Source organism: Felis catus, chromosome E1, assembly GCF_018350175.1.
Source record: "Felis catus isolate Fca126 chromosome E1, F.catus_Fca126_mat1.0, whole genome shotgun sequence".
Classification (NCBI taxonomy): Eukaryota; Metazoa; Chordata; class Mammalia; order Carnivora; family Felidae; genus Felis; species Felis catus.
In genome coordinates this window covers 19757937-19785934 of record NC_058381.1, presented here as the reverse complement: position 1 = coordinate 19785934, position 27998 = coordinate 19757937, and the positions used below count along the sequence as shown (strand labels likewise).

General features: G+C 46.4%; 1 long non-coding RNA gene and 1 pseudogene across 2 annotated transcripts in view; one reads left to right on the top strand and one right to left on the bottom strand.

Moving 5' to 3' along the window:
* The window catches only part of LOC123381868, a 123543-nt gene that overhangs the window by 32924 nt on the left and 62621 nt on the right, over positions 1-27998 (top strand). For both annotated transcript variants that reach the window (XR_006589382.1, XR_006589381.1), the window contains exon 2: positions 14002-14105. This is a non-coding gene — a long non-coding RNA (uncharacterized LOC123381868). The remainder of the gene's footprint in view (positions 1-14001; positions 14106-27998) is intronic.
* LOC111557954 lies at positions 16269-16401 on the bottom strand (annotated as a pseudogene).

The window sequence follows — 27998 nt, the reverse complement described above, 5'->3', positions numbered from 1 at the left end:
ATTAAGATACATACTAAATATATCTATATAGTTTTTAAAAAATGTAAGTCTCTCTAGAAAAAGAACCCTTGACGCATTGATGCTTCTGCTCTGTGTCCCTCCAGGGGGATGACAATGGCAGCTGTCAAGACAAGTTCCCCAAGGGCAGATCAGAGCTATGGCATATGTCCAATTTGTGTCTGGTCTTGAAAATAGTTGTAAATGAGATTGGACGAGAGAGCCACTGTAAACTGAAGGTCAGTAACCTCTCATGACAACTTTGTGAGGCCCGTGTTCCTGACCTGGTATTTTTTTTTTTTTAAACGTTTATTTATTTTTGAGACAGAGAGAGAGAGACAGAGCATGAACGGGGGAGGGGCAGAGAGAGGGGGAGGCACAGAATCGGAAGCAGGCTCCAGGCTCCGAGCCATCAGCCCAGAGCCCGACGCGGGGCTCGAACTCACGGACCGCGAGATCGTGACCTGAGCTGAAGTCGGCCGCTTAACCGACTGAGCCACCCAGGCGCCCCCCTGACCTGGTATTTTGAGCAGAAGCTGAGTCTCCATAGGACGGATTAATGAGGTCAGCAGGGCACAGAAGCAAGCTGTGCGATTTAGGATCCGGATCCAGGCATGCCTGGCTCCAAAGGCTTCCAGCTGGACGATTCCACACGGTGACTCTGAAGTGAGAGGTTCTAGACCCTTCTCCCTGCAGCCACCACTCATGAAGAGGTGAAGCCTGGTCCTAGCAGGGATCCTTTGGGTGATGAAACCTGGACACGCATTCTGGTCACTTCATGTACTGGAGGGGGCGCTGTGGGATACACATGCAGGGGCCTGTGAGGTCCCCACACCTAGGTCTCAGAGAGAGCAGCGCTACAGGGGTTTCCCAATCAAGGTGGCTCTAGGAATTCAGCTGTAGGATTTCCTGGGACCAATGCCACCAGCTATTCGTCGTGAGCCTGCTCATCCATATGCTGCTATTAGGGGCCTCTTGCCCCTATTTCAATGGGTCTAAAAGCGTGGTCACTGAGCCACGTGCATCAGACTCCCTTGGGGTGCTAGTTTAAACCCGATTCCTGGCCACTCCTCTGAATCAGATTTTCTAGGGCGGTGTGATGGTTAATGTTGTCAACCTGACTAGGCCACTAGATGCCCACGTATCTGGTTAAATTTTATTTCTGGGTGTGTCTGTGAGGGTGTTTCTGGAAGAGATTGGCATTTGAATTGGTAAACTGAGTAAAGCAGATGGCTGTCCCCAGTGTGAGTGGGCCTTACCCAATCTGTTCAGGGTCTAAATAGAACAGAAAAGTGGAAGATGGTTGAACTTGCTCTCTGGGTGGCTCACTCAGCTGAAATATCCATCTTTTCCTGCCCTCAGTGCTCCTAGTTTCCAGACCTTAAGATTCAGCCTGGAATCTACACCATGGGTCTCCAGCCTTTGAAATATTCCACTGACTTTCCGGGTCTGCGGCTTGCAGACAGCAGATTGTGGGAATTCCCAGCCTCCCATAGTCATGAGATGATACCTTGTCATAAATCACACACACACACACACACACACACACACACACACACACACACACACTATTGGTTCTGTTTCTCTGAAGAACCCTCATACTAATACAGATTTTGGGACTGGTTCTCAAAGAACAGAATTTTGAGGATGAATTTTCTGAATTGGTTCTGGGGATTCCAGAAGTGGGTCTCTGATCTGCTTAGATTTTTTTTTTTTTAATTTTTTTTTTCAACGTTTATTTATTTTTTGGGACAGAGAGAGACAGAGCATGAACGGGGGAGGGGCAGAGAGAGAGGGAGACACAGAATCGGAAACAGGCTCCAGGCTCTGAGCCATCAGCCCAGAGCCCGACGCGGGGCTCGAACTCACGGACCGCGAGATCGTGACCTGGCTGAAGTCGGACGCTTAACCGACTGCGCCACTCAGGCGCCCCAGATCTGCTTAGATTTAAGGATGCTAATGACTCTATTTCAAGTAGTAAAGAGAGCACTGATAATCCATGGAATGACCTGGCAATAGAGCTATGCAAAATATCCACACTAGATAGTCCCAATCAACCTCTAATAAGTAGCAAGGGGCTGGGTAAATGTGATACTTTGGAACTTTTTTGGAAAATGAATGAACGAAATAATGTTGGCTTGTTGCTCCTAATGTTGCTGGACAAAGTGAAAACAGAACAAGCTCAGGAATTCAAAGTTCTAGCTCAAACTCAGTATACATGACCTGACGGCTTCTCTCTGTGCCCTGATGAGAGCTTATCTCCAGTAGTGACAGGGCTGAGAGTGCTGAAAATCAGATGAAGAATCTCATCCTCTGACTGGCTCAATTACAATGCTAACTGAGCTCCCAGCCTCACAAGGCGTCTGTTAAAGTGGGGGCATTGATTGGGAAAGAATGGGTTCCTGCAAATTAAGATGGGGATATATGGGAAGACTCCAATGAAGCTGGGGACACTGAACGCCCAAAATCTTCTATGGCAGTCAGAGAGGTCTCCCCATCCCCAGTGGTAGCAGCCACCCGTCCACCCCTTTTGAGGAGATTAACCCTGCATTGCCGGAGGAAACTGTAATGGCCTCTTCTGAGGCAGTTGCCATGAAAGACAATGCTGGTTCTCCTCAGGACCCACCCTGACCAGCCAGCCCCCTTTGCTTCTAGACCTATAACTAGACTCAAGTTCCAACAGGTGCCTAAAGGTGAGGTACAAAGTATAACCTATGAGGGAGTGTGCTACATTCCAAAAGATACTTGCGTTTTCTATGCCATTGGACCATGGCAAATGAAGGTACTACTTGTTAAAAAGTGGCAAGGAACTTGGCTGAATTGTGCGCACGTTCTACCATTGTGCGGAAGGTAGAACCTGTGAGCGATGAGATTGGGTGCCGCGCTGAGGAGATGTCTGAGCAAAGTGTTCAAGGAGAAGCCCAGTTCCTCCTCACTGCTTATAGTAAAATGCAAGAGAGAAATGAGTTGAAGATGGAATTGTTTAGGCAAAAAGGAACGAGAGCTTAAAGATCTGGAAAATTCCCAGCCTGTCTATGTTACAAAAAATGATAAAGTATGTTTGGAAGAGAGCACTAAGGGCGTGGTAGAACAACCACTTGATAAAGAGATTAGTGTGAGTGTGAACCACGGATTTAATCAGCCATCTCAGCAGAACCAGGAATAGAGATGGGATTACACCAGCAGAAACACTCCCAGTCGGGACCAAAGAAAACGGAACACAGGAGGGGATAAAGGAAGGCTTTCAATGTGTTCTATCCTCTATAAATAGGGAAGAAGGACCCTGAGGTGATTGTGAGATCATCGGGGCCTCCAGCTAAGTTTCAAAGGGGCAGATGACCTCCGACAGGAGCTGTTGAGGGCAGAGCCACCGTGTGGAGCCCTGGGGATTCTTCACCTCAGTCTTTCTGGAGATTTTTGTTCAGATTTCAGAGAGGGAGTCTGATTGGCCCAGCTCACATTTCAGCCCCAGGCCATGTAGCTTGCCAGTCTGTGGACTCACTGACCTGAGTCACGTGCCACTCTCTTGACCAATTAGCTGCAGGTTGGGCAGGGTGTGGTCACATGGCATAAAACTTGCTGCCTATTGGGGCAGGCACTGTGATTGACATCTGGATGTCAGCCTATAGACTTTATGTGTATAAGAAACATAACTTTATTTTTCAACTGCGTGACATGATGGTGCTGGTATGGTACAGTAGGGGGGCGGCGGATCCCAGATTCCAAATGTGGGGTGGGGAACTGAGGAAGGGGGAAGCTGAGAGGGAAATCAGAGGCTTGACTGTTCTGGGTGCAGATCGGTTGGGCCATGTCTCCCTTAGTCCAGCCCTGCCCAGCCAACTCCCTCAGCTGATTCCACTTCCCCAAGTGGGTAGAAGTTCTTGAAGGCAGTTTTAAGGCAAGTCAAATGGTGCTTTGTCCTGGCCCCAGAATTTCCCTTGAATAAATTTTCACCCTCTCAGCGCCCCGCCTAAAGAGCTGTGGCACGGGCCCGCCTGTCCTGGGCTGCCCTGGTGCCTACAGCTTACCCTCCTGACAGGTGCTCTCTGGCAGCTGTTCTGGAAAAGAACAAAGAAGTTCCGGAAAGCCCCTGAGAGTCCAGGCTGGGATCGGCACCCCCAGGCTTCAGAGCCCCAGCTCCCACCTCTTGCTCTGGAGTCTGGCTGCTTCAAATTGATTGCTGGCTGACCGGGAGAGCCAGAGGCAGCCTGGGAAAGTGAGAAAGACTCTGGTTTGGCGTTAGAAACTGTAGGTTAGAGGCCTGGCTCTCTAGCTGTGCTAGAGATTAATTCCTAGCCGTGCTGGGTAGCGGGAGGTGACTTTGGATGCCTTGCATTAGTTTGGGCTTCATTCTTCACCCTTTGCCTAGGTCAGGGCACCCTTAATAAGCCCCCAGCCACCCCCAGAGGGCCCATGCTTCACCTGCCAGTAGCAGCAGCAGCAGCAGCAGCAGAAAGTCCAGAAGTCCAGTCCATCCCTGTGAAGTCTTCTGTCCCTGTCCTGTTACATGCCCAGGAGGCTGCTGGTGTTGAGGGATCTCTAAGGGACAGCCATGCTGGCACGCATGCAGCGTGGATAGAATGCTGCTATCTTGTGAGAGAGGAGCTCAGACTCTAAGGATGAGAGATAGGAATATAAACTGAGTCTAGATCCTTGGTGAAAGCTGAACACAGCTGACACTATTTATCTCTGGACATTTTATGTGAGAAAAATGACCCTGTATGTGTTGAAGCCCCACGTTAACGAGCTATGTGCTGAGCCAATTGGATGCGGATGGGTACTTCCCTCCCTAGTAATGGGGGCAGGTTGGGTCAGGACCCTTCTGATACTTGTTTTCCCGTAGACCTAGAACCTTGGCCTCCACCTCGTCCCAGGAGACCGTACTACTCAGGGGTGGGGAAGCTTTTTATAAGCCTCTTGCTGCCTTGGATCATGATGGAAGGGAATAGGCAAAGGCCAACTGGGAAAGTGGGAAAGGTACTGGTTGTAGTCAGAAGGTCTGGGATTCACCCTTTGGCTCTGCTAATTCCTGCCTCTGGTCAACCTTGGCTCTGCGCTTAGGGCAGGGTAGACTCAGCAGGTGAGCTCAAGGGCCCTAGCTGTGTGGAGGGTGGCCAGGGGCATGGAAAGGTCAGAGACCAATTGGGGCAGAATTTGAAAGGGCTGTTGTTTGTCATAACCTTTGTATCAAAGAAGGCTTCCAGGAGGAGTGGGCCTTGGTCAAGGCCTTGAAGGATACATCTAATTTGCTTGGGGAGGAGAGCACAGCTGCACAGAGGACAAGTCTTTGGGTGGAATATCTTGCTTTGGCTTCTGTGAGTTCTGGCTCGTAACTACTTCCTCTGCATTGGCCTATCTCCCGGCCAGGCCGGATAGCCTGTGAGCTCCAGGAAGGAAAAGATGCCACCGTTGTCTCTGCAGCCTAGTGCCAACGGGCATTTGCCCCATCCTTGCTGGGGAAGAGGAAGAGGGGTGGGAGTGGGTGTCTCCACGCCAGGGGAAGGCAGTGAGCTGATGGGTCTGAGGATGCAGCCCATGCAGAGGTGTCTGGGAGGACAGGTTGGACAGGGTGGTCTTCAAACCTTGTTTCCTGATGACATTTCAGGGCAATTCCAGGGTAATGTCTTTTCCCTGAGAAGTCTCAAGTATTTTCTTTTCCTTTTGGTATTGGCATCGACACGAGGGAGCAGGCCTCCCACTGACCACAAGCACCCTACCCTTGGCCTTGACCTTGAGAAATTTGGACTGAATGAGCTGAGCTCATAATGCTTCCCATTTCCCAGGAGCCCATGTCCTCTCCCTGGCTTACAGAAACGCGTTAAACTTGCTCCTTGACCGCTGGGACTCTGAGGGGGCACACGTGCTGGAGTGGAATGAGAAGTGGCCTAGATGCAGGAGGCCTGGGTTCCTGTCCTGACTCTGCCAACTGACCGAGTGGCTTTGGGCTGGTCCCTGCCTTTTTGGGGGCCCAGTTTCCCTACTGGGGCTGGATGATGTTCCAGCTCTAACATTCTGACTATTATGCCCTGGTGATTCCTACTGAACATAGGCTTAAGTGCCATATAAACCCTATGTGGAAGGGGCTATCATTGTCCTATTTTACCGATGAGGAAAGAGAAACAAAAATGGTTAGTCAGCTCCCGGCTGTCTATGCACAAAAGGGCCCACCATATTTGTAAACGGAATTAAATATCCCCCGATGGTTTGCTAGGGTGGATGGCTTTACGCAGGGATAAAGGAATAAAGGTCTGACTTCTCTAAGAAGCAAGGTGGTGGAAGGAGGAGGAGTTCAAAGGAGGGAGGGGCCCTGAGATGGCAGCCAGGAGGGGGATGCAGACAGTGAGGGGAGTTCTGAAATTGCTGGGCCACTGGTGTCAGGGCCTTCCTCCCACCCTGGGCCCCTGGTGAGCACCAGCTCAGGTTTGAGTTATCCTCCGGGCTTGCTTCAGTTGCCCCAGGCTCTGCTGGGCAAACCGCTAGAGTCTGAAATCAGACGTGAAGACTGATTTTGGGTCTAGCTTGTGGGTGAACTGTAATTATGTCCATTACCTGTCTTGAATGATTCACAGATGGCAAGAGCTTACGTAGGAGCAATGTTCCTCTTAATTTTTTTTTTTTTTAAATTTACATTTTCCGGTGACTCATTGGAGTTGAGAGTACAGTCTCATTGACTGGAAAAGAAAATATAGGGAAAGAAAAAAAAAAAAAAAAGAAGGAAAATGTCATCAGGTCTCTTGGAGACAAATAGAATTGTCCAAATCATGTCCAAGTGATTCTGGGCTCGGGTCCTATGGGCTCAAGCCTACCACCTGTTCTCTGAATAGTGACTAGACTCTCCTCCTTCCTGGAAGTGGGAGACAGCCCTGTGGCCCCAGGAAGACAGTGGAGAGACAACCGGTGCTGGAGAGTTTGTGCTTTGGGCTACACGGGTCTGGGTTCAAATCCCTGGTCTGACAGTAATGCCCGCTGGGTGACCCCGAGCAATTTCTTGAACCTCTCCAACATCAGTTTTCTCATCTGAAAATTGGGGGGGAAAAAAAGATGCCAGCCTCACAAGTTGCTAGGATTTCACGAGGTTGTGTGTATGAAGCCCTCGGCGCAAGGTAAGAATAACAACAAGTATTTGCCAGGGGTTATAATGCACTGAGTCCTTTACACCTGGTACCTTAGTCCTTACAACGGTCTGATGGATGAGTGGTCATCCTCAGTTTACGGGTAAGGAAACGGAGCTCAGAGAGCTTAAATGACCACCGAGGTCACTCAGCTAGTCAGTGTCAGATCTTGGGGAACTGGGGTACAGGTTGAGCTGACTTCAAAGCCCCTGTAGGGGCCAACCCCCTAACCCTCTTGCTCCCATAGGAGATAGGCTTGTCCTTCCTGTTCCTTAAAGCAAACTTCCTTGACTTTGAGCCCCCCGTCTTCTCTGTTCCTAGTACTAGCCCCACCAGCCTTTTGGGCACGGCCATCTCCGGGTCATCTGTGGCCCTTTTTTTGCCTGGACGACAGTCTCTCATGTCACACGTGGTGGCATCATCCAAGCAGTAGCCAGGACCCAGGTCTATATTTGTTCGCTGTAGACCTTTTCTTTCTCATCTCCCCCTGGTTTCACACCGAGTTCTTGCTACATACCCCCTCCCTACATGTAGCCAATTTCACCCACAGATAAGTGGTCTCTTCCCTGCCTATTCCAGGCATGTCATTCCCTATGGAACCTTCCATGGCTCCCCACGCCTGTCATGCTTGGCACCGACTCCCGAGCCCGGCACAGACACCCTTTATCAGGCTAGGCCAGTCCTTCCCTCTCTCTGGCCCCAGTTTCCCCAGTTGTGGAATGGGACTGCCAGGGTGACGTCCCTTTCATGTTCATCAAAGCTGAGCTCCCACAGGGGAGGAGAGGCCCGGGTCTTGGCTGTGCTGCCTTCCTCCTCTGTCCTGGTGCTCCCTGGGGCACAGTGAAGGCAGGTTGGGTGACGTTTGAGGCCCTTCTGGGGGCTGCATGCTTGGGCCCTGAGGCCTCCCCTGGGTGTCCTGAGATGTGAGTGGCTGCTGGGTCTCTGGTCCCTGCTGACTGGGGTGTCTGGGGAGCTGGTGGCTCGGGACCTCCCTCCCCTCCCCTGTCCCCCTTGGCGGAGTGTCAGCGGGCGAGCCAACAGCCTGTGCGAGCCCCAGCCTCTCGGTCATCCTATCAAGATCAGGGCCGTTTGCTCTCAGAGACTGCCACCCGTTCTTCCCTCCTCCTGCCTGGACTTCGCCTGCACTGAGAGGAGGGACAGGTCTCTCCACCGGCTCATCCAGCTCCTGTTGGCCACTTTCTGGTGACCTCTGGCTGGTGGGCTTTCGGGGGGCGACTCTCTCCCTTCTGCTTACCTAGAGGAGATCTAGAATATCCGCTCCAGAGTTGAGCCAGGCTCCGTGGGCCCTAGACCTCATGTCAGAAGAGGAGGGCGGGGCGAGACCCAAGTGAAGCCAGAAGCTCCAGGACTTGAGTCCTTCCAAAAGCAAGTTTTGCTCTGAAGGCCATAGTCGGCGGGGGGGGGGGGGGGGGGGGGGGGGGGGCGGTGCATGGGATGCGGGAGGACCCCGGGGGGGTTGATGCCAGGTCGGCAATGTGGCTGCTTTTTGATTCTGTCCAACAGACAAGAAGTACAATGGGATGAACAGCCCAGGTGACCCCTATACTGAGGACAGGGGAGCCTGGGGGGTTGAGTCTGTCCACCAAGCAGTTACCGTGTCTGAGTACTGCAGGTGCTGAGGACAAAGGAGGTGGCATCTCTCCTTGGCAAGGACTTCACAGTCCTATTGTGGAAACAGATAACGGTAATCCCATGATTTGTGGTTTATTGGGGAATGTCCATTCATGGGTGTCTAAACAGGAAACGTTTTTATTTTTTCACGTTGTTTTCCATTATGTTAGGTTGACCCCACCCCCCACCCCCTTTCCTGTCCCTTGACATTTGGGTGGATTTCATAGCTTCCTGGTCCTTTTTGGGGGTGGGGGGTAGGTGGTAGTTTATGACAGCTGGGCAGACCCGGGCCTCCTCTTCTGGGTGTAGAGATGCTCTAGGTTCTTAGTTCCTTTAGTGCGAAACTGTGGGCCTTAGCTCAGTTTTGGGACCTGACCTGTGATAAGGTGAAGCAAAGAGGACACCCCCAGCTTGGCCAAAGAGGTCAGGAAAGGCTTCCGGGCAACGCTTTCTGCCAAGAAGGGCTGGACTCAGATTCCCTCAGGGGACAGTGCTTGATTTCCATGATGATCTCCCTCGCTACAAGTTTCTGAAGAGTTCTGAGGACGTGTTTCAGAGTCATTGTGAATTTGAGGGCAGGACACCTCTGTGTCCCCAGTGCCTGCCAGACGATGGGTGAATGAATGAACGAGTTGATGCCCGCTGAGGAATTTTGTCCTCTTGTGTCATGATTGATGGGCTACCTTGGGACCTTAGAAAAGTTTGAATGCTTTGGAAGCATCGCTAGAAGGCCAGCCGGCTCAGGTCAGTCCGGGGACTGACAGACTGTGATCTGGGCTCTGCTCAGCCACGCAGGAGGCTTGTCTCTGGCCAGTCTCCATCACGCTCTTCCTCTTGGCTCAGCTGAAACCCTCTTCTCCAGTGCCTGCTTCCTCTTCGATGACAGCCCCCCAAAGTTCTCCCTCTGCACCCCCCTTAGAAGCCAGCTCTCAATTCACGCAGCGCCTTCGACTCCCTCCAAGGTTATGCCTACTGGACCGTGCCTTTTCCGATGATATTCTGATCACTGGTCTATTTATAACAATGACTCACCCACCACCTAAACTTCTGCAGGAAGAGTTGGGCTTAGAAGCCAACTCCCCTGGAATGCAAAACAACTTGCGCTTGTAAATGATCACCATCTCATTTCCCTGAGATTATGCATCCTTGGCCTCCTCTTGACCCTGTGGCCAGATCACTTAGCCACCCCCCCCCACCCCCATGCCGCCCGGTGCCACCATCCCCTCTTGTTTATCGAGAATCCCGTCGACCCCACGACCTGCACGGCCGGGCAAGTTCCTCTTCCTCATTAACCTTGAGACCGAGACTTCCTCGCTGTGCAGATGGGAAGGTTCTGCTGGATGATTTCCCTTTGTTTTCATGTTGTTTGCTTGTGAATGAGCTCAAGTCGGTTGGGGGCAGGGAGTGGGTGCATCTGGAAGAGAGCCCTGAGCACCCCCACCGTTGGCCTGAGGCTGCCGTCTCCAGTTTCTCTCTTAGGACCCGGCGTCACCAGTGCGGTACCCACAGAAGTCCCGTGTGCACTGCTGTCGTCCGTGCACTGGGCACTGACTCTAGAGTGACAGCGGGGGCGGGGGGGCAGGTACTGCAACGAATCCCACCTCTTCTCTCGCAGCCTCTCACCATCTCCCTGCAGGTGTCTGCGGCAGGCGGGTCTGCTCCCTCCTGTGGGAGTCGGGCTTGAAGGACTCATGTAGACAGGCATTTGCAGTCAGGCTGGGGAGATGGGATGGCCCCCTACCCCGGTTTGTCAGCAGACCCCCCTGTTCCCTTCTCCATAAAGAAAATACAGTAGGGGCCCTCAGTAGGGGCCCTTGGCTTCCTGTCCATTCCCTCCCTGTAAGCTTCCCACGTCCCCAGGTCTCCTGGCCTGACCTCCGGTCCCCCCATGCCATGGCCCCTGCTCTGGAATACCCCCGCCCCCCATCACGGTTCCACAACTGTCACTCGGTCCAGAACTCAGCCTCTGCTGTCTCTGTCTCACCTGCCTCTCCACAGGCTCTAGCCTTTTCCATCCCGGACTCTACACTTCACTGGACCCCCAGCGTCCCCTCCAGCTGGCCCTTCTCTCTACTGGCTGTCTCCACTTTCCCCGCCCCTCGCCCTCCCCATCCCCCCTGCCCGCGTTCCCTCTGGGTCACGGCCACGCCTGTCCTCACACATCTCATTCCACAGGGACAGTCCTCCTCTCCTGCCTGAGGTGTCCCCACCCAGTTCCAGGCTTCTTCGTAGCTTCTGACATCCTAGAGTTCCATCCTCCCTGGCTTCTGACATGCCACCCCGTCCTCAGACAGCCCTGGCCTCGTTCCCTTCTCTTCATGCATTCAGGCTGCCGTCACCTCCCCCTTATGTCACTGCCACAGCCATCAGCTGGTTGCTGCCTGCAGGGGGCAGGGAGGGGGCTTCAGTCCATTGGTGATGCCCCTCCCCTCCCCACATCCCCACTTGGCTCAGCATACAAGGCCCCAAGACCCATGCTTACCTTCCCTTGGCTTTATCTCCTGCCACATTTTCTTTCTTTTTTTATTTTTTTATTTTTTAAAGTTTCTGTATTTTTTTTTTTATTTAAAAAAAAATTTTTTTTTTCAACGTTTATTTATTTTTGGGACAGAGAGAGACAGAGCATGAACGGGGGAGGGGCAGAGAGAGAGGGAGACACAGAATCGGAAACAGGCTCCAGGCTCTGAGCCATCAGCCCAGAGCCCGACGCGGGGCTCGAACTCCCGGACCGCGAGATCGTGACCTGGCTGCAGTCGGCCGCTTAACCGACTGTGCCACCCAGGCGCCCCTAAAGTTTCTGTATTTTGAGAGAGAGAGAATCCCAAACAGGCCCTGTGCTGACAGCAGGGCTCGATCCCACAAACCATGAGATCAGAAATCAAGAGTGGGATGCTCAGCTGACTGAGCCACCCAGGTGCCCGCACATTATCATACCGCCACCCCAAGCCCTGTTTTCCAGCCATCCGGAGCTGGTCAGCCCTCCCAGATTCACTTCCTCACATCTCTGCCTCGCACACCATGTTCCTATGGCACGGGAGTATCTCACCGCCTTCTGCCTTTGGCTAAATCCTAGCCCCCATCGGAATTCCACCAGCCTGTCCCCTCCGGCGGGGAAGGCTTCTGGGACCAGCCCTTCCCCTCCCAGCTGGGTTAGTGTCTTCCTTGGGGTTCACCCCCCACACTGACCCGTGGCTGTCTGCGCGTCTGCCTCCCCGGCCCCCACTTCCACTCCAGCGACCAACCTGACACTGCGGTCTGGGTCAAATCCCTTTATTTCACACTCCCTTGGAGTGATTCCCCACTTCGCTTAGTGGTTCTGTATCCACCAAGGAAGGCATCATCCCAGGCATCAACTGGTAGAATCTGATTAGTTCCTGTTTCCTCCGCTGACTGGAAGCTATGCAGGAAGAGAGATATCCTTATTGTTAAGTAGGGATATTGTCTATCTTCTTAAAGAGGACGACTATTAAATATTCTGAGAGACTAATGAACACCTGTGTACCCAATCCCCAATTTGTCCAATCTCACCACCTGCCATATTTGCTGAGGTGTTTTTTTTTTTTTTTACTTATTTTTTAAGTGTTTATTTTTTTCATTTTTTCATTTTTTTTTTTACACTTCATTTATCTTCGAGAGAGAGAGAGAGAGACAGAGCACAAGTGGAGGAAGGGCAGAGAGAGAGACACACACACAGAATCTGAAGCAGGCTCCAGGCTCTGAGCTGTCCGCGCAGAGCCCGATGCGGGGCTCAAACTCACAAAGTGTGAGATCATGACCTGAGCCAAAGTCAGACGCTTAACCGACTGAGCCACCCAGGAGTCCCAATGTTTGTTTATTTTTTGAGAGAGAGGCAGAGTGTGAGCGGGGCAGGGGAAGAGAGAGAGAGGGAGACACAGAATGTGAAGCAGGCTCCGAGCTGTCAGCACGGAGCCCCACGCGGGGCTCAAACCCACAAACTGTGAGATCATGACCTGAGCCACCCAGGTGCCCCTTTTTAGTTTAATTATTTTTTGACAGAGAGAGAGAGAGAGAGAGAGAGAGAGAGAGAGAGAGAGAGAATCCCAAGCAGGCTCCCCGTTGTCAGTGCAGAGCCCGACACGGGGCTCGAACTCACAAACCCTGAAATCATGACCCGAGCCAAAATTAAGAGTCGGATGCTTAACCAACTCAGCCACCCAGGCACCCCAGGTGCTTTTATAAAGATAAGACGATAAACATGCCTGAAGGCCTCTAAGTTTTGATGCTTGATATAAAAACTTGCTTTTACTAAATATTTAAATATCAAGTAGATGCAAATATTTATAAACTATAGGTCATGTCTAAGGACTAATGAAACAGTGAACACCTGTGTACCCACCACCCAATTTAGGAAAAAATATAACTGTTACTTTTTTTTATAAATTTTTTTTTCCCAACGTTTATTTATTTTTGGGACAGAGAGAGACAGAGCATGAACGGGGGTGGGGCAGAGAGAGAGGGAGACACAGAATCGGAAACAGGCTCCAGGCTCTGAGCCATCAGCTCAGAGCCTGACGCGGGGCTCGAACTCACGGACCGCGAGATCATGACCTGGCTGAAGTCGGACGCTTAACCGACTGCGCCACCCAGGCGCCCCTAACTGTTACTTTTAAAGTCTCTCAGAAGCCCTCCTCATCCATTCGCTTTCCTCCCTCAGTGGTAGCACATTACCCTGAATTGTGTGCATGTGTGATTTTCTCACTCTTCTTTGTACACATACCAAATGTATTTGTTTCCCTAAACATGAAGTTGTTTGGTTTTGCTGTTTTTAAAAACTTCATTATTTTTTTTTAATGTCTATTTTTGAGAGAGAAAGTGAGAGTGGGGGAGGGGCAGAGAGAGAGGGAGACACAGAATCCGAAGCAGGCTCAGGGCTCTGAGCCGTCAGCACAGAGCCCGACGTGGGGCTTGAACCCATGAATCGTGAGCTCGTGACCTGAGCTGAAGTCGGATGCTCAATGGACTGAGCCACCCAGGTGCCCCTAAAAACTTTATATAAATGAAAAAAGGTAGTTTGTGTTCCTCTGTGATTTTTTTTTTTTTTTTTGCTTAGTTATTATTACCATTTCATTGTGACATTGTATGCGGCCTGAAATTCATTCACTTTTACTAATGGTTGTCATTCTGTTGGGTGGACGCATTATAGTCTATCCGTTCTCCTGTTGATAGATATGACCGACATTTAGTTTGCTTTGCTCACCTGCCTGCCTCTCTTTCTCCTTTTTATCCCCATTACAAACAGTGTTGAAGTGAGGATTCCCTTCCATCCACACATGAGGAATGCAAACACTCCCCTAAGCTGAAGACCACCAGGAGCACACCTGCACAGGATCCTTGGGTCACAAGGTATGTACATCTGCCCTTTTCCCAGGTGTTGCTGATTTGCGTCCCACAGAAGGGCTTCTACATGTTAGGGATTCCACAGTGTCACCAGTGCTGAGGATCCTCAGACTTTGAAAACTCGGCCTCCAGTAGGTATGACTATCTAGTCATTTTCCTGACCACTGATGGAGTTGAGCCTATTTTTAAATGTTTTCTCTTCTGTGAATTGCCTGTTCATACCTTTTGCCTAGTCTATTTGGTGGTTTTTCTCCAAGAATTGATTTGCAGTGTTTTTTTGTTTTTTGTTTTGTTTTGTTTTAATAGATTTGAATATGAATCTCTTGGCAGGCTGTAGTTTGTCTTTTTTTGGGGGGGATGGGGCTTGGGATTTATTTTTGTTTTGTTTTTTAAATACAGTGAAATATACAAATCTTAATTGCTACAGTTTGATTTTTGCTTTTTTTTTCTTATTTTTAAAACTTTTAATTCCAGTATAATTAACATGCAGTGGTTTTGCGTGCACAATATAGTGTCTCAACGATTCTATACATTACTTGATGCTTATCCAGATAAGTGCACTCTGAATCCTCTTTACCTGTTTCACCCATCCCTGTATCCATCTCCCGTCTGGTAGCCATCAGTTCTCTATTTTTAAGAGTCTTTTTTTGGTCTCTTTCCTTTGTTTGTTTGCTTTCTTTTTTAATTTCCATGTAGGAGCAATTTCATATGGTATTTGTCCTTCTCTGACTGACTTATTTTGCTTAGCGTTATACTCTCTAGATCCATCCGTGTTGTTGCAAATAACAAGATTTCATTCTTTTTATGGCTGAGTAATACTCCATTGTATAGATACCACATCCTCCTTATCCATTCATCTATCAGTGGGCACTCGGGCTACTTCCATAATTTGGTTATTGTAAATAACACTGCAATAAACATAAGGATGCATATATCCCCTTGTTTTAGTGTTTCTGTAGTCTTTGGGTAAATAAATACACAGTGGTACAATTACTAGATCATATGGTAATTTTCTTTTTAACTTTTTGAGGAAACCTCATATTGTTTTCCACACTGGCTATCCCAGTTTGCACCCCTCACCAGCAATGTACTTTTTCACCACGTCTTTATCAACACTTGTTGTTTCTTGTGTTTTTGATTCTGACAGGTGTGAGCTGAGCTCTCATTGTGGTTTTGATTTGCATATCCTGATGATGAGTGACTTGATCACCTTTTCATGTGTCTGTTGGCCATCTGTATGTCTTCTTTGGAGAAAAGTCTGTTCATGCCTTCTGCCCATCCTTAAATTGGATTATTTGGTTTTGGGCTGTTGAGTTGTATAAGTGTTTTATATCTTTTAGATACTAAGCCTTTATCCATTATGTCATTTGCAAATATCTTCTCCCATTCAGTAGGTTGCCTTTTGGTTTTGTTGATAGTTTTATTTGTTGTTCAGAAGCTTTTTATTTTGATGTGGTCCCAATAGTTTGTTTTTGCTTCTATTTCCCTTGCCTAAGGAGACATAGCTAGAAAAATGTTGCTATGGCCGATGTTAGAGAAATTACCGTCTGTGCTCTCTCCTAGGATTTTTAGGTTTCAGGTCTCACATTTAGAACTTTAATCCATTTGGAGTTTATTTTTATGTATGGTGTAAGAAAGTGGTTCAATTACATTCTCTGGAATATTGTTATTCAGTTTTCCCAGCCACATTTATTGAAGAGACTTTTTTGCATATTCTTGCCTCCTTTGTCCAAGATTAATTGACCATGTAATTGTGGGTTTATTTCTGAGCTCTCTATTTTGTTCTGATCTATGTGTCTATTTTTGTGCCAATACCACGCTGTTTTGATTACTACAGGCTTGTAGTATATCACAAAATCTGGGATTGTGATACCTCCAGCTTTGTTCTTCTTTTTCTTCTTTTCCTTTTTTTGAGGGGAGGGGTTTGATTCTTTTAGTAACTGGAATCATGCTATATGTATTGTCCTTTGATGTATTTGTGGGAGAAATTCCCAGCCCAGCACACTCCTTTTATTCATTACATAGTCCACAGAATTAGTATTGTCATTTTGGTTGCTTCATTCTGCTGTTATAATTATGCCCACTTTGTGTACAAATTTGAGTACAGGGGCTGAAATTGGAGGGGGAGAGTCTCAGTTTGAGCCCCTGTTGATCTGGGGTAAAAGTGTATTGACTTGGCATTGAGCAGATAATGCACACTGACCTGGGCACGAGGGAGGCTGGGCTGTGGATTGGTTTCAATTAGCAACAATCGTGCCTTGGATAAACCTCATTGGCTATGATACTGCCACTGAACAAAGCTTGAGCTGTGGATTTGGAACCAACAGGCCAATGACACCATGTGTTATGGGGAAGTGGCTGGTTTTGCTCCTGATTTAGTGGTCACGAATTCCTTTAATTTTTGTTTGGGAAACTCTCTATCTCTCCTATTCTGAATGATAGCTTTGCTGGATAGAGAAGTCTTGGTTGCAGATTTTTTTCTTTTCAGGACTTTGAATATATCATGCCACTCCCTTCTGGCCTGCAAAGTTTCGACTGAAAAGTTAGCTGATAGCCTTATGGGGTTTCCTTTGTATGTAACTGCTTTCTTTTCTCTTGCTGCTTTTAAACTTCTCTCTTTATCACTACTTTTGCCATTTTAATTACTATGTGTCTTGGTGTCCTTGAGTTGATTTTGTTGGGGGATCTCCATGCCTCCTGGATATGGATTTTTGTTTCCTTTCCCAGATATGGGACATTTTCAACTATTATTTCTTCAAATAATTTTTCTGCCTCTGTTTCTCTCTCTTCTCCTTTGGGGAGCCCTATAATGTGAATGTTATTATGCTTGATGGAGTTGCTGAGTTCCCTAAGTCTAGTCTCATTTTGCATATGTTTTTTCCTCTCTCACTGGTTCAGCTTGATTACTTTCCATTACTCTGAACTCCAGGTTGCTGATCCATGCTTCTGTTTCCTCTTGTCTGCTATTTATTGCCTCTAGTGTATTTTTATTTTCTTTGATTTTTTTTGTTCTTTTAGAGAAAGAGCATGCAAGCTAGGGAGATGGGCAGAGGGAGAAAGAAAGAGAATCTTAAACAGGCTCCACACTGAGCATGGAGTCTGATGCAGAGCTCAATCCCACAACACTGGGATGATGACCTGAGCCAAAAACAAGAGTTGGACGCTCAAATGACTGAGCCACCTAGGCACGCCTCCTCTAGTGTATTTTAAATTTATTGTGGTGTTCATCTCTGATGGGTTCTTTTTTTATCTCTTTGTTAAGGGTCTCACTGAGGTCCTCCACTCTTTTCTCAAGTCCAGGGAGTATTTTTATGACTATTACTTTAAGTTCTCTATCAGGCATAATACTCCTCTCCATGTTGCTTAGGTCTCTTGCTGTGATTTTGTTGTGTTCTTTCATTTGGGACATATTCCCCTGTCTCCTCATTTTGTTTAACTCTTTGTCTGTTTCTGTGTGTTAGGAAAATCAGCTGTCTCCTGCTCTTGAAAGTAGTGGACTTACGAAGAAGGGGTCCCATAGAGCCCTGCAGTGCAATGTCTCCTTTTCCCCAGAAAATGGTGCTTCAGGGATGTCTCCTATTTGTGTTGCATGCACCCTAGTGTTGTGGCTCAGTTGTGTTTGCCTTTAGTCCAGCTGTCTGCAGCAGCTTTCTTTGCCTGTTGTGGGCAGGGTCTGACCCCTGGGTGGCTGGTGGGCCAGTCTGTGGTCGCTTTGGGCTTGAGTTGAGTCAGGCCAGGCCTTTGCCACAGATGAAGGAGCACCAAACTGCAGGGCACTTTCCCTATGTTGCCACTGAGAAGCTTTTGGTGGTGGGCAGGTCCTTCAGTCAGACGAGCTGTCTGCCTCCAGCCCACTGTCGGGGCCACAGTTGGACTGGTGTGTGTGGTTATCTTCCCCTTTCCCTGGGGGAAGGAATCACTTTCGAGTGGTACTGGCCCCTGTCTGGACTGCTCGCACCCTGCCAGGCCTGTGATACTGCTTTGGATGGGCTCTGGCCAAGAGCATATTTGCGGGAGTGGATCCACGATGTGCACGGGGGCTGGAAGGGCAGGGTTAGCAAAGTTTGTGCACTGTTGATCCCCTGCAAGAGGGACCCTGCAACTCAGGGACTGAGATGGGCCAATTCAGAGGGGTGGGGTGGAAACACAGCTGAAGGGGGTGACAGGGGTGGGGTGGGGGGTTAGGGAGCAGTGAAAGGACATTAGATAGCTGCATTGGTTCCCACAGGTGGCCATATGTCTAGGCTGGGGGGCAGGGGAGAGAAATGGAGCTTGCCAACTGTTTTGTTCCTGGAGGAGCCCCCCGTGGCTCTCTGTCCCTTCAGGATACACTTTGAGATGAGTTAACAACTTTTCCACTCTGTGCCCCAGGCTTTTTTTCAAACCACTGGTTCTCTGCGTATCTCCACCAGCTATTTGTCATGCTGTCTCTTCAAGGGCGGGGACTCAGCTTCCTTTTGCCCACCCGGTCTCCTTAAACCAACCCACTGTTTTTTAAAATTCCAGGTTTTAAGGGCCGTTGGTTGTAAGAACTCACACAATTTGGCCCCTCTGTTTTCAAAGCCTAATGTTATGGGGGTTCATCTTCCCCATATGGGCTTCCTGATGTGAGGGTCTGTTTCTCTTCCCTCTCGGCACATACCACTCCCTTTCTCCCCCGATGCCCCACAAGTCCATTTAGCCCTTCTTCCCCTCTCCCACGTGGCCTCTTCTATATGTTTAGCTGTGGAGAGTCTGTTCTGCCAGTCTTTGGGTCATTTTCTGGGTTATTTATGCTGATGTGGGTGTTATGTCGGTGTATCCATGGGATGAGGTGAACACAAGGTCTTCCTACTCCACCATCTTTCCAGCAGTCCGTTCTTTTTCAGAGTTGCTTTGGCCACTCCGGGTCTTCTGTGGTTCTGTACAAATGTTAGGATCGTTTGTTCTAGTTCTGTGAAAAGTGCTGTTGATTATTGTGGTAGGGATTACATTAAATCTGTAGATCATTTTGGGTAGTATGTAGTATTATTCTTCATTATTATTCATTATTGATTATTGATTATTCATTATTATTCATTATCATCTCCATTATTCAACATTATTCTCCCAATCCATGAGCATGCAATACCTTTCCATTTGTTTGTGTCTTCTTCAACTTCTTTCATCGGTGTGTTGAAGTTTTCAGAGTACAGGTCCTTCACCTCCTTGGTTAAGTTTATGCCTCGGTATTTTTGGTGCACTTGTAAATGGGACAGTTGGATAGATTTTAACAAATGCGTATAGCCATGTAACCCACTTCTCTATCATGTTATAGGGCATTTCTCTCTCCCTGGTAAGATCCTCTGTGCTCCTTCTGAGGCAACCGCTGTTTGGAGTCATTTTACCATATATTGATTTTGCCTGATTTAGAGCTTAATATAAATGAAATCGTATAGCGTGCCTGGCTTCTTAGCATTATGTGCATAAGATTCATCCATGTTGCATAGGTTTCTTTTTTTTTTATCGCTGAATAGATTTCCAGTGTATGAATGTACCAGCATCCCGCTGATGGACACTGAGTGGTTTCCGTTTTGGGCTACTACGAATAAAACGGCTATCAACATTCTTGTACCTTTTGGTGCACACACGTGTTCGTTTCTCTTGGGTAAATACCTCAGAGTGGAATTGCTGGAGCCACAAGGAAGGTGTGTGCTTAGCTTTATAAGAAATACTGTGTTTCATCTTTTAACTCTGTTAAGGGCATTATCTGTCTTCAGATTTAATAATCTCTTTCTTTATGGTTTACGCTTGCTTTAAGAAATCTTTTTCTGAGGTCATGCGGATTTCCTTCATTTCCCTTCTGAAAGTTTTAAACTTGGCATTTCACATTAGGATGTGTAATTCATTTGGAATGGATTTTGATCTACTGGGTGAGATAGGATCTATTACCCCCCCCCCCCCCGTTTCCCATTTGGGTAACTGATATTGCCAATACCGCTATTGACTAGACCATCATCTTCTTGCCCCATTGTAATGCTTTGTCATATATGAGGTTTCTACATGGACCTAGACTTGTTTTAGGGCTCCATTCTGTGTCATTGGTTTATTTTATTTTATTTGTTAATTTAAATTTTCTTTAGTTAACGTAGAGTACAATATTGGTTTCAGGAGTGGATTCAGTGATTCATCGCTTACATATAACACCTGGTTTGTTTTTCTATCCCTACACCAAATACCGTACTGTACTAATTACGATAATTCATAAGATGTCTTTCTATCTGGTAGGACAAGTCATCCTACTTTGTTCTCCAAAGTCCACTTGTTTATTTATGGCTCTTGTTCTTCTGCATAAACTTGAGGATCAGTTTGTCAGGTTGTACATATTTTTTACTTTTCATTTTGATTTTGTCTTTGATGCATTTGTTAGCTAGAACTCTCTTTTTGCATTTCCCAAACATACTGGAGTTGGAAAGCCAAATTGTGTCCCTAGTTTTGAATTTAACTGAATTGTGATAAGAGAATGTAGTCTATATACTAGATTCTTGATTTGATTTGTAGTATAGTATGTGATCAATGTTGAAAATCTTCACAGAAGCTTTAATAATGTGTATTCTCTAGGTGTTGGTTATAGAATTCTACTTATGTCGTTAAACTCATTGCGTTGTTAAATCTTCTAAAACCTAGTAGTTTTTTTTCTCTTTGATATTTCAATTTCTGAGAGATGGGTTAAACTCTATGATTATAGACTTAAAAAAATTTTTTAAGTGTTTGTTTGTTTGTTTTTGCCAGAGAGAGAGACAGGGCGTGAGCAGGGAAGGGGCAGAGAGAGAGGGAGACACAGAATTCGAAGCAGGCTCCAGGCTCCGAGCTGTCAGCACAGAGCCCAATGTGAGGCTTGAACTCCTGAACCTTGAGATCATGACCTGAGCTGAAGTCAGATGCTTAACTGACTGAGCCACCCAGGCGCCCCTATGATTATAGACTTTAAATTTCTTCTTATAAGTCTGTCAAATTTTGCCGTATAGATTCTGAGACTATATTACCTAGATGCATAGTCATTCAGAAATCTACCTTTCTTTTTTTTTTTTAAAGGTTAATAACTTCCTGCTTTTATTTTTTTTTAAGTTTTAAAAAATATTTATTTATTTTTGGGAAACAGAGAGACAGAGTGTAAGCAGGGAGGGACAGAGAAAGAGGGGGACACAGAATCTGAAGCAGGATCCAGGCTCTGAGCTGTCAGCACAGAGCCTGACACACAGGGCTTGAACCCATGAAGTGCAGGATCATGACCTGGGCTGAAGTCTGACACTTAACCAGCTGAGCCACCCAGACACCCCTGTTTTCATTTAAGTTTATTCATTTATTTTGAGAGAGAGTGGAAGGGGCAGAGAGAGAGGGAGAGAGAGAATCCCAAGCACTGTCAGTGCAGAGCCCATTGGGGGACTCAAACTCATGAACTGTGAGATCATGATCTGAGCCAAAACCACTTAAGCTAGACATTTAACTGACCGAGCCACCCAGGTGCCCCAGTCTTCTACCTTTCTGATGAAAGTTTTCTTTAATTGTTATAGAGTGACTGTCTTTTTTTTCTAATACAGTAAAACCTTGGTTTGTGAGCATAATTTGTTCTGGAAACATGCTTGTAATCCAAAGCACTTGTATATCAAAGTGAATTTCAAGAACCATTGGCTCAGTTGTGACCGTGTGATGTTCATTGTCACATACTACTTGTATTGCAAGATATCTCTTGTTCATCAAGTTAAAATTTATTAGAAATGTTGGGGCACCTGTTGTTTGAGCATCCGACTTGGGCTCAGGTCATGATCTTGTGGCTTGTGAGTTCGAGTCCTGTGTCGGGCTCTGTGCTGACAGCTTAGAGCCTGGAGCCTGCTTCAGATTCTGTGTCCCTCTTTGGCTCTGTCCCTCCCTCACTCATGCTCTGTCTCTCTCCAGAATAAACAAATTAAAAAAAAATTTATTAGGAATGTTTGCTCATCTTGCGGAACGCTCACAGAACAAGTTACTCACAGTCCAAGGTTTCATTGTAATGCTTTGACCTTAAAGTATAGCTTATCAGCTGTTGGTTGACTACACCAGTTTTCTTTTGATTAACATCTGCCTAGTTCATTGCTTATCATTTAAAAAAAATTTCCAACTTTTCTGAGTCCTTGTGTTTTACGTGTCTGTTGTAAACAGCACATTTCCAGCTTCTGTTCTCGTTCTAATCAGAGAATCTCTATCTCCCTAGTGAACAATCTCGTATTTTATTATTAATTAATTAACTAATTCATTCATTCATTTATTCATTTATGAGAGAGAGGGTGCGGGCAGGGGAGGGGCAGAAGGAGAGAATCTTAAGCAGGCTCCACGCTCAGTGCAGAGCCTAATGTGGGGCTGGATCCCATGAACCCGGGATCATGACCTGAGCTGAAATCAAGAGTTGGCCACTCAACTGACGGAGCCACCCAGGCACCCCAGTAATCTAGTATTTGAAAACGTACTGTGATTACTGATATTTCTGTATTGATTTTCTTACTTTGGTTAACGTGTATGATAGATAGGCTTATTTGTATCATTTTATTTTGTCCCCTCTAGGTTCTCGGCTTTTCCTTTTGTTTTTTTTCCACCTCCTGTCTCAGTTGGATCCCTAGTTTTTGTTTTTTTGTTTTTTCATATTTTTCTTTACTAGTTTGGAAGTTATGCATTCTATTTTTTTAGAGGTTATACTCAAAGTTTTACCTGACCGAACAGGGTAACATTCAATATCTCTGTATTCTTCCCAAACAGTGTTAAGTACCATTTGACTCTTTAACTGTGATCATCACTTCTGTCCCAGCTTATTTACTATTTTCTAGTTTTTTGGTGATACCTTATTTTATTATCCTTACGTTATTCATTACCATAATTAATGTTGTTTGCCACAGTTTATTTGGATTTATCTGCAACTTTACTGATCCGTTTGCTCACCACTGTTTATTGCCTTCTTGCTAGCATGGGTATATTAGGTAAACTCTCTTAGTCTTACTTTGAGCCAAAGTAGTTTTTCCCCCACCCCCTCTAACATCTAGCTGGGTATAGATTTCCAGGTTGACCTTTATTTTCTCTGAGTAATTTGAAGATATTTCCCATTGTCTCCTGGTGTCTATTGTTGCTGGTGGAAAGTCTGTTGCCAGTTAATTGTGTTTTCTTTTTTTTTCTTTAAAAAAAATTTTTTTTCAACGTTTATTTATTTTTGGGACAGAGAGAGACAGAGCATGAACGGGGGAGGGGCAGAGAGAGAGGGAGACACAGAATCAGAAACAGGCTCCAGGCTCTGAGCCATCAGCCCTGAGCCTGACGCGGGGCTCGAACTCACGGACTGCGAGATCGTGACCTGGCTGAAGTCGGACGCTTAACCGACTGCGCCACCCAGGCGCCCCAATTGTTTTCTTTTTAAGCAAAATGGTTGAGTTTCTCCAGGATGAGGATATGTTTTGGTTTGCCCTCACCAGTCCTGGTTAATACCTGTTACCCGCGCATAATTATTAATAGTGCCACCAAAGGGATCCTTGTTAGAATGATAAATTATGTGGCCCCCTAATTATAATGAATATAGGTATGTTTTCACTTTCACTTACCTTTCTAAGGATTCATGGTGCTTCCTGTATCTGAAGATTCATCAATTCTAAGAACGTTTCACCATTTTCTGTTTTTAAAATTTTTTTTGTGATGTTTGTTTGTTTTTGGGAGAGAGAGAGAGAGAGAGAGAGAGAGAGAGAGAGGAGGGGCAGAGAGAGCAAGGGAGACATGGAATCCGAAGCAGGCTCCAGGCTCTGAGCTGTCAGCACAGAGCCTGATGTGGGGCCCCAACTCATGAACCATGAGATCATGACCTGAGCTGAAATCAGACGCTTAACCAACTGGGCCACCAGGTGCCCCTACCATTTTCTCTTTTTAAAAAGTATATGAAAAACCTTTAAATTAAAATTATATCTTAAGAGATAAGTTAATAAATACACTGTTAAGTTAATATGTCCTTTTTCTTCTCAAATTGTTTGATCTGTCAGAACCCTTTAAAGCTATCATAGCTATTAATATAACTTACCAGATGCTATGTGTAATGGACCATTTTTGTGGCCTCAGTTCTGTTACTTCAACTCTCTGTGTGTTTGCTTTTATCGTGCAATCATACATAAAATAGTATACAAAACACTTATCAAAGAATGCTGTATCCAGCACTCAGGAGGACACTTAGAACATTAATACCTAATATGCTCCCTCTGTGCCTCTCCTCACGTGCATTCTGCCCTGCTCCCCACATAATCACTATTCTGAATTTTATGTTGCTTGTTCCTTTGCTCGTCCGTATAGTTTTCCCCCATGTATGTGTATTTTAAAGAATTTATTATTTCGGGGCACCTGGGTGGTTCAGTCGGTTAAGCGTCTGACTTGGGCTCAGGTCGTGATCTCACGTGGGTTTGAACCCCCCGTTTGGCTCTGTGCTGACAGCTTAGAGCCTGGAGCCTGCTTTGGATTCTGTGTCTCCCTCTCTCTCTGCTCCTCCCCCACTCACCCTCTGTGTCCCTCCCTCCCTCTGTCTCAAAAATCAACAACAAAAAACTCAAAGGGTATACAAATGGAATCATACTGTACATAGCCTTCTGTGATTTGTTTTTTTCCCTTCAAGTTTGTTTTTGAAGTTAATTCACATTGCTAAGCAGCATTGGAGTTCACCCACTTCCCTAGAGTATAGTCAAACAGTGGACTCATTGTTTGAATATATCCCAATATATAAATCTAATCTCATTATGGACACTTGTGATGTTTTCAGTGGTTGGTGATTATATACCTATCATTGAGTCTTTGGGACTTCTGGGTCCTAGGGTTCATAGGGCATGTTCAATTTACTATTACCCAACAATTAGTGGTGGTACCAACACTTACATTCCTACTTTCAATATATAAGTTCTGTTTGCTTCACATAATCACAAATACTTGGTATTGTCAGTGCTTTAACTTCTGCCTAACGGGTGAGCGTGGAATGGTGTGGCATTTTGCGTGCGTGTGTGTGTGTGTGTGTGTGTGTGTGTGTGCGTTTAAACTTTTAATGTTGGCAGTCTGATTTTATTTTTTTTAACATTTATTTTGAGAGAGAGCATGAGCGGGGGAAGGGCAGAGAGAGAGGGAGAGAAAGACTCCCAAGCAGGCTCCATGCAGCACAGAACCCGAGGTAGAGCTGCATCTCACAAATGAGAGATCATGACCTGAGCCCATATCAAGAGTCAGATGCTTAACCGACTGAGTCACCCAGGCTCCACAATTTTATCTTATTTTATTTTTTAAATAGGTTTCATGCCCAGTGCAGAGTCCACTGTGGGGCTTGAACTCACGACCCCAAGATCAAGGGTTGGGTGCTTAACCGACAGAGCCACCCAGGCGCCCTGGCATTCTGATTTTAATTTGCATTTCCTTTACTCTCAATTATGTTGGGCATGTTCTCAAATTTATTATGCATTTGTCTTTTCAGTAGAATTCCTGTTTTTGCCTTTCATCTATTTGCTTTGGGGTTATTTTTTTTCCTTATTAATTTATAAACATTCTTTACATGTTCTGGAAGTGACTCTTGTGTAACATGTATTACAGTTGTCATCTCCAAGTTTGTGGCTTGTTTTTTCTCTTTCTTCACGAAGTCTCTGGAAAGCCAGAGGTTCTTAATTTATCTGCTTTGGTGGTGGTTGTTGCTTAAGGTGGTTGTACCTTAAGAAGTCCCCCTCTGCTCTGAGGACACCTAAAAGGTGTCTTACCTTTTATTATAGTGTTATCTTTCACATTTGTGTTTAAATCTACCTTGGATTGATCTTTACGTAGGACAAGGAGGAGGAGTTAATTTTAATTTTATTTCCATATGGGGAACCAATTGTGGTAGTCTTACTTGTTCTATTCCATCCTTTGTGTTTTGTTTACTAATCTATAATGTCTGTTTTGCCATAAATCCGGCTTCCATATATAAGGGTCTCTGTACGCTCTTCTATTTGTCGATTCCTGTACCAATACCAGACGATTTTGATTACTCTAGCTTTACCTTGATATCTGGTGGACAAATCCTCCCTTCTTGTTCCTCAAGCATGATAGCTTTCCATAGGTCTGATAGTCTTCTGGACAGATTTGAGAATCACTTTGTCAGTTTCCATGAAATATCCTCTTTAGGGTGACCTTGGTTCAATGTCATCAACGTCCCATCAAATGGCCTGGTTTGTCCCTCTGGAAAATAGTGCTGTATTCAGGGCTTAGTGTTAGTCTTTGCGGTTGGAGACTGGACACTTAGCGGGGGCTTAGCCAGATTGGCTTTGGTGAGTAGGGGTGCCTGTTACCCGTGCACAGGCTCCAACTCGTCCACCATGGCTGTTTGGTCGATGAGAACCTTGAGCAAGGACAGACGTGGCTGGAGGGAAGGCTGACATCCACAGAATGGATGGTCTTCCCCACTGGTTGTTGGAACCCTCCTCTGCTGAGCCACCCCACACCAACATGCTCATTTGGAAAGCTCTACCCATACACCTTTGACATCTTTGTCACCAGCTTTCCAATCTCATTTTTCCCAAGTCCTTGCCCATCCAGCCACACTACTAGCCTCTGCCTATGACTCTGTGTAATAGAATAGCTATACCTCCAGGCCGGTGTGGGTAGGACAGGTGGGAGAGGCTAGAAGAAGCCACAGATGGTGGGACAGTATGAGAAACCTCCATGTCTTACCACTATGACCATCAAGTGAGTTTGTAGAAAGCCCGTGAACTGCTACATCTGCACAGCCTCAAAGCGGTAGCTTATGGAGAAATTCTGAAGCCGTATCTGACTGCCACGGCCTTCTGGAAAAACATTGCTATTATTTCACCTTCTCTTCCATCTTCCAGGCTTGTTCACGTTTCTCTCACTGGCAAGCTCTAACCTGGGGCCATACAGGGAAAAGTAATTCTCCGACATAAAAGAAGTGATGGTGTCTGTAGACTGACAGTTGGCCATCCAGCCCAAAGGTGTACATTTACGTCATTTTCAGTCATTACCATGTATGGATAGGTAGGTAGGGTATCGTTAGCCATCCTGGGTTTGGAATGACTTCCAGGAATACTATTACTGTCAACTGTTTGGTTCGCCTGGGATTGAGACCTAACGTGCAGAGGGAATATGAGGATAACAAGACTTACGATGGTCAGCCTTGGAAGTATATGGATATTGAAGAAGAAATAAGGTTTGAAATGTATGATGCCAGAAGCTGGTCTATTCAAAAGTAAGAGGCACGTCTGACAGTTAATGTTAAAAAGGTCATGTCACCGATGTTTAAAATAATCAATTTCTCGGGACGCCTGAGTGGCTCGGTTGGTTGAGCGTCCAACTTTGGCTCAGGTCATGATCTTGTGGTTCCATGGGTTTGAGCCTCACATTGGGCTCTGTGCTGACAGCTCAGAGCCTGGAGCCTGCTTCGGATTCTGTGTCTCCCTCTCTCTCTCTGCCCCTCCCCCACTCATGCTCTGTCTCTCTCTCTCAAAAACAAATAAAAACATTAAAAAAATTTTTAACAGGGCGCCTGGGTGGCTCAGTCGGTTAAGCGTCTGACTGCAGCTCAGGTCACGATCTCGCAGTCTGTGAGTTTGAACCCCACTGTCGGGCTCTGGGCTGATGGCTCAGAGCCTGGAGCCTGCTTCCGATTCTGTGTCTCCCTCTCTCTTTGCCCCTCCCCCATTCATGCTCTGTCTCTCTCTGTCTCAAAAATAAATAAAAACATTAAAAAAATTAAAAAAATTTTTTTAACAATAAAAAATATGAAAAAATAAAAAGAATTAAAAAATAATCATTTTATTTTTGTTTCTCCTTTGATCAGTCTCAAAATGACACTACAACTTACAACAACACTATACTTTATAAAGCACAAGTATTGCATAAGAAGCAATAACATAAATTATT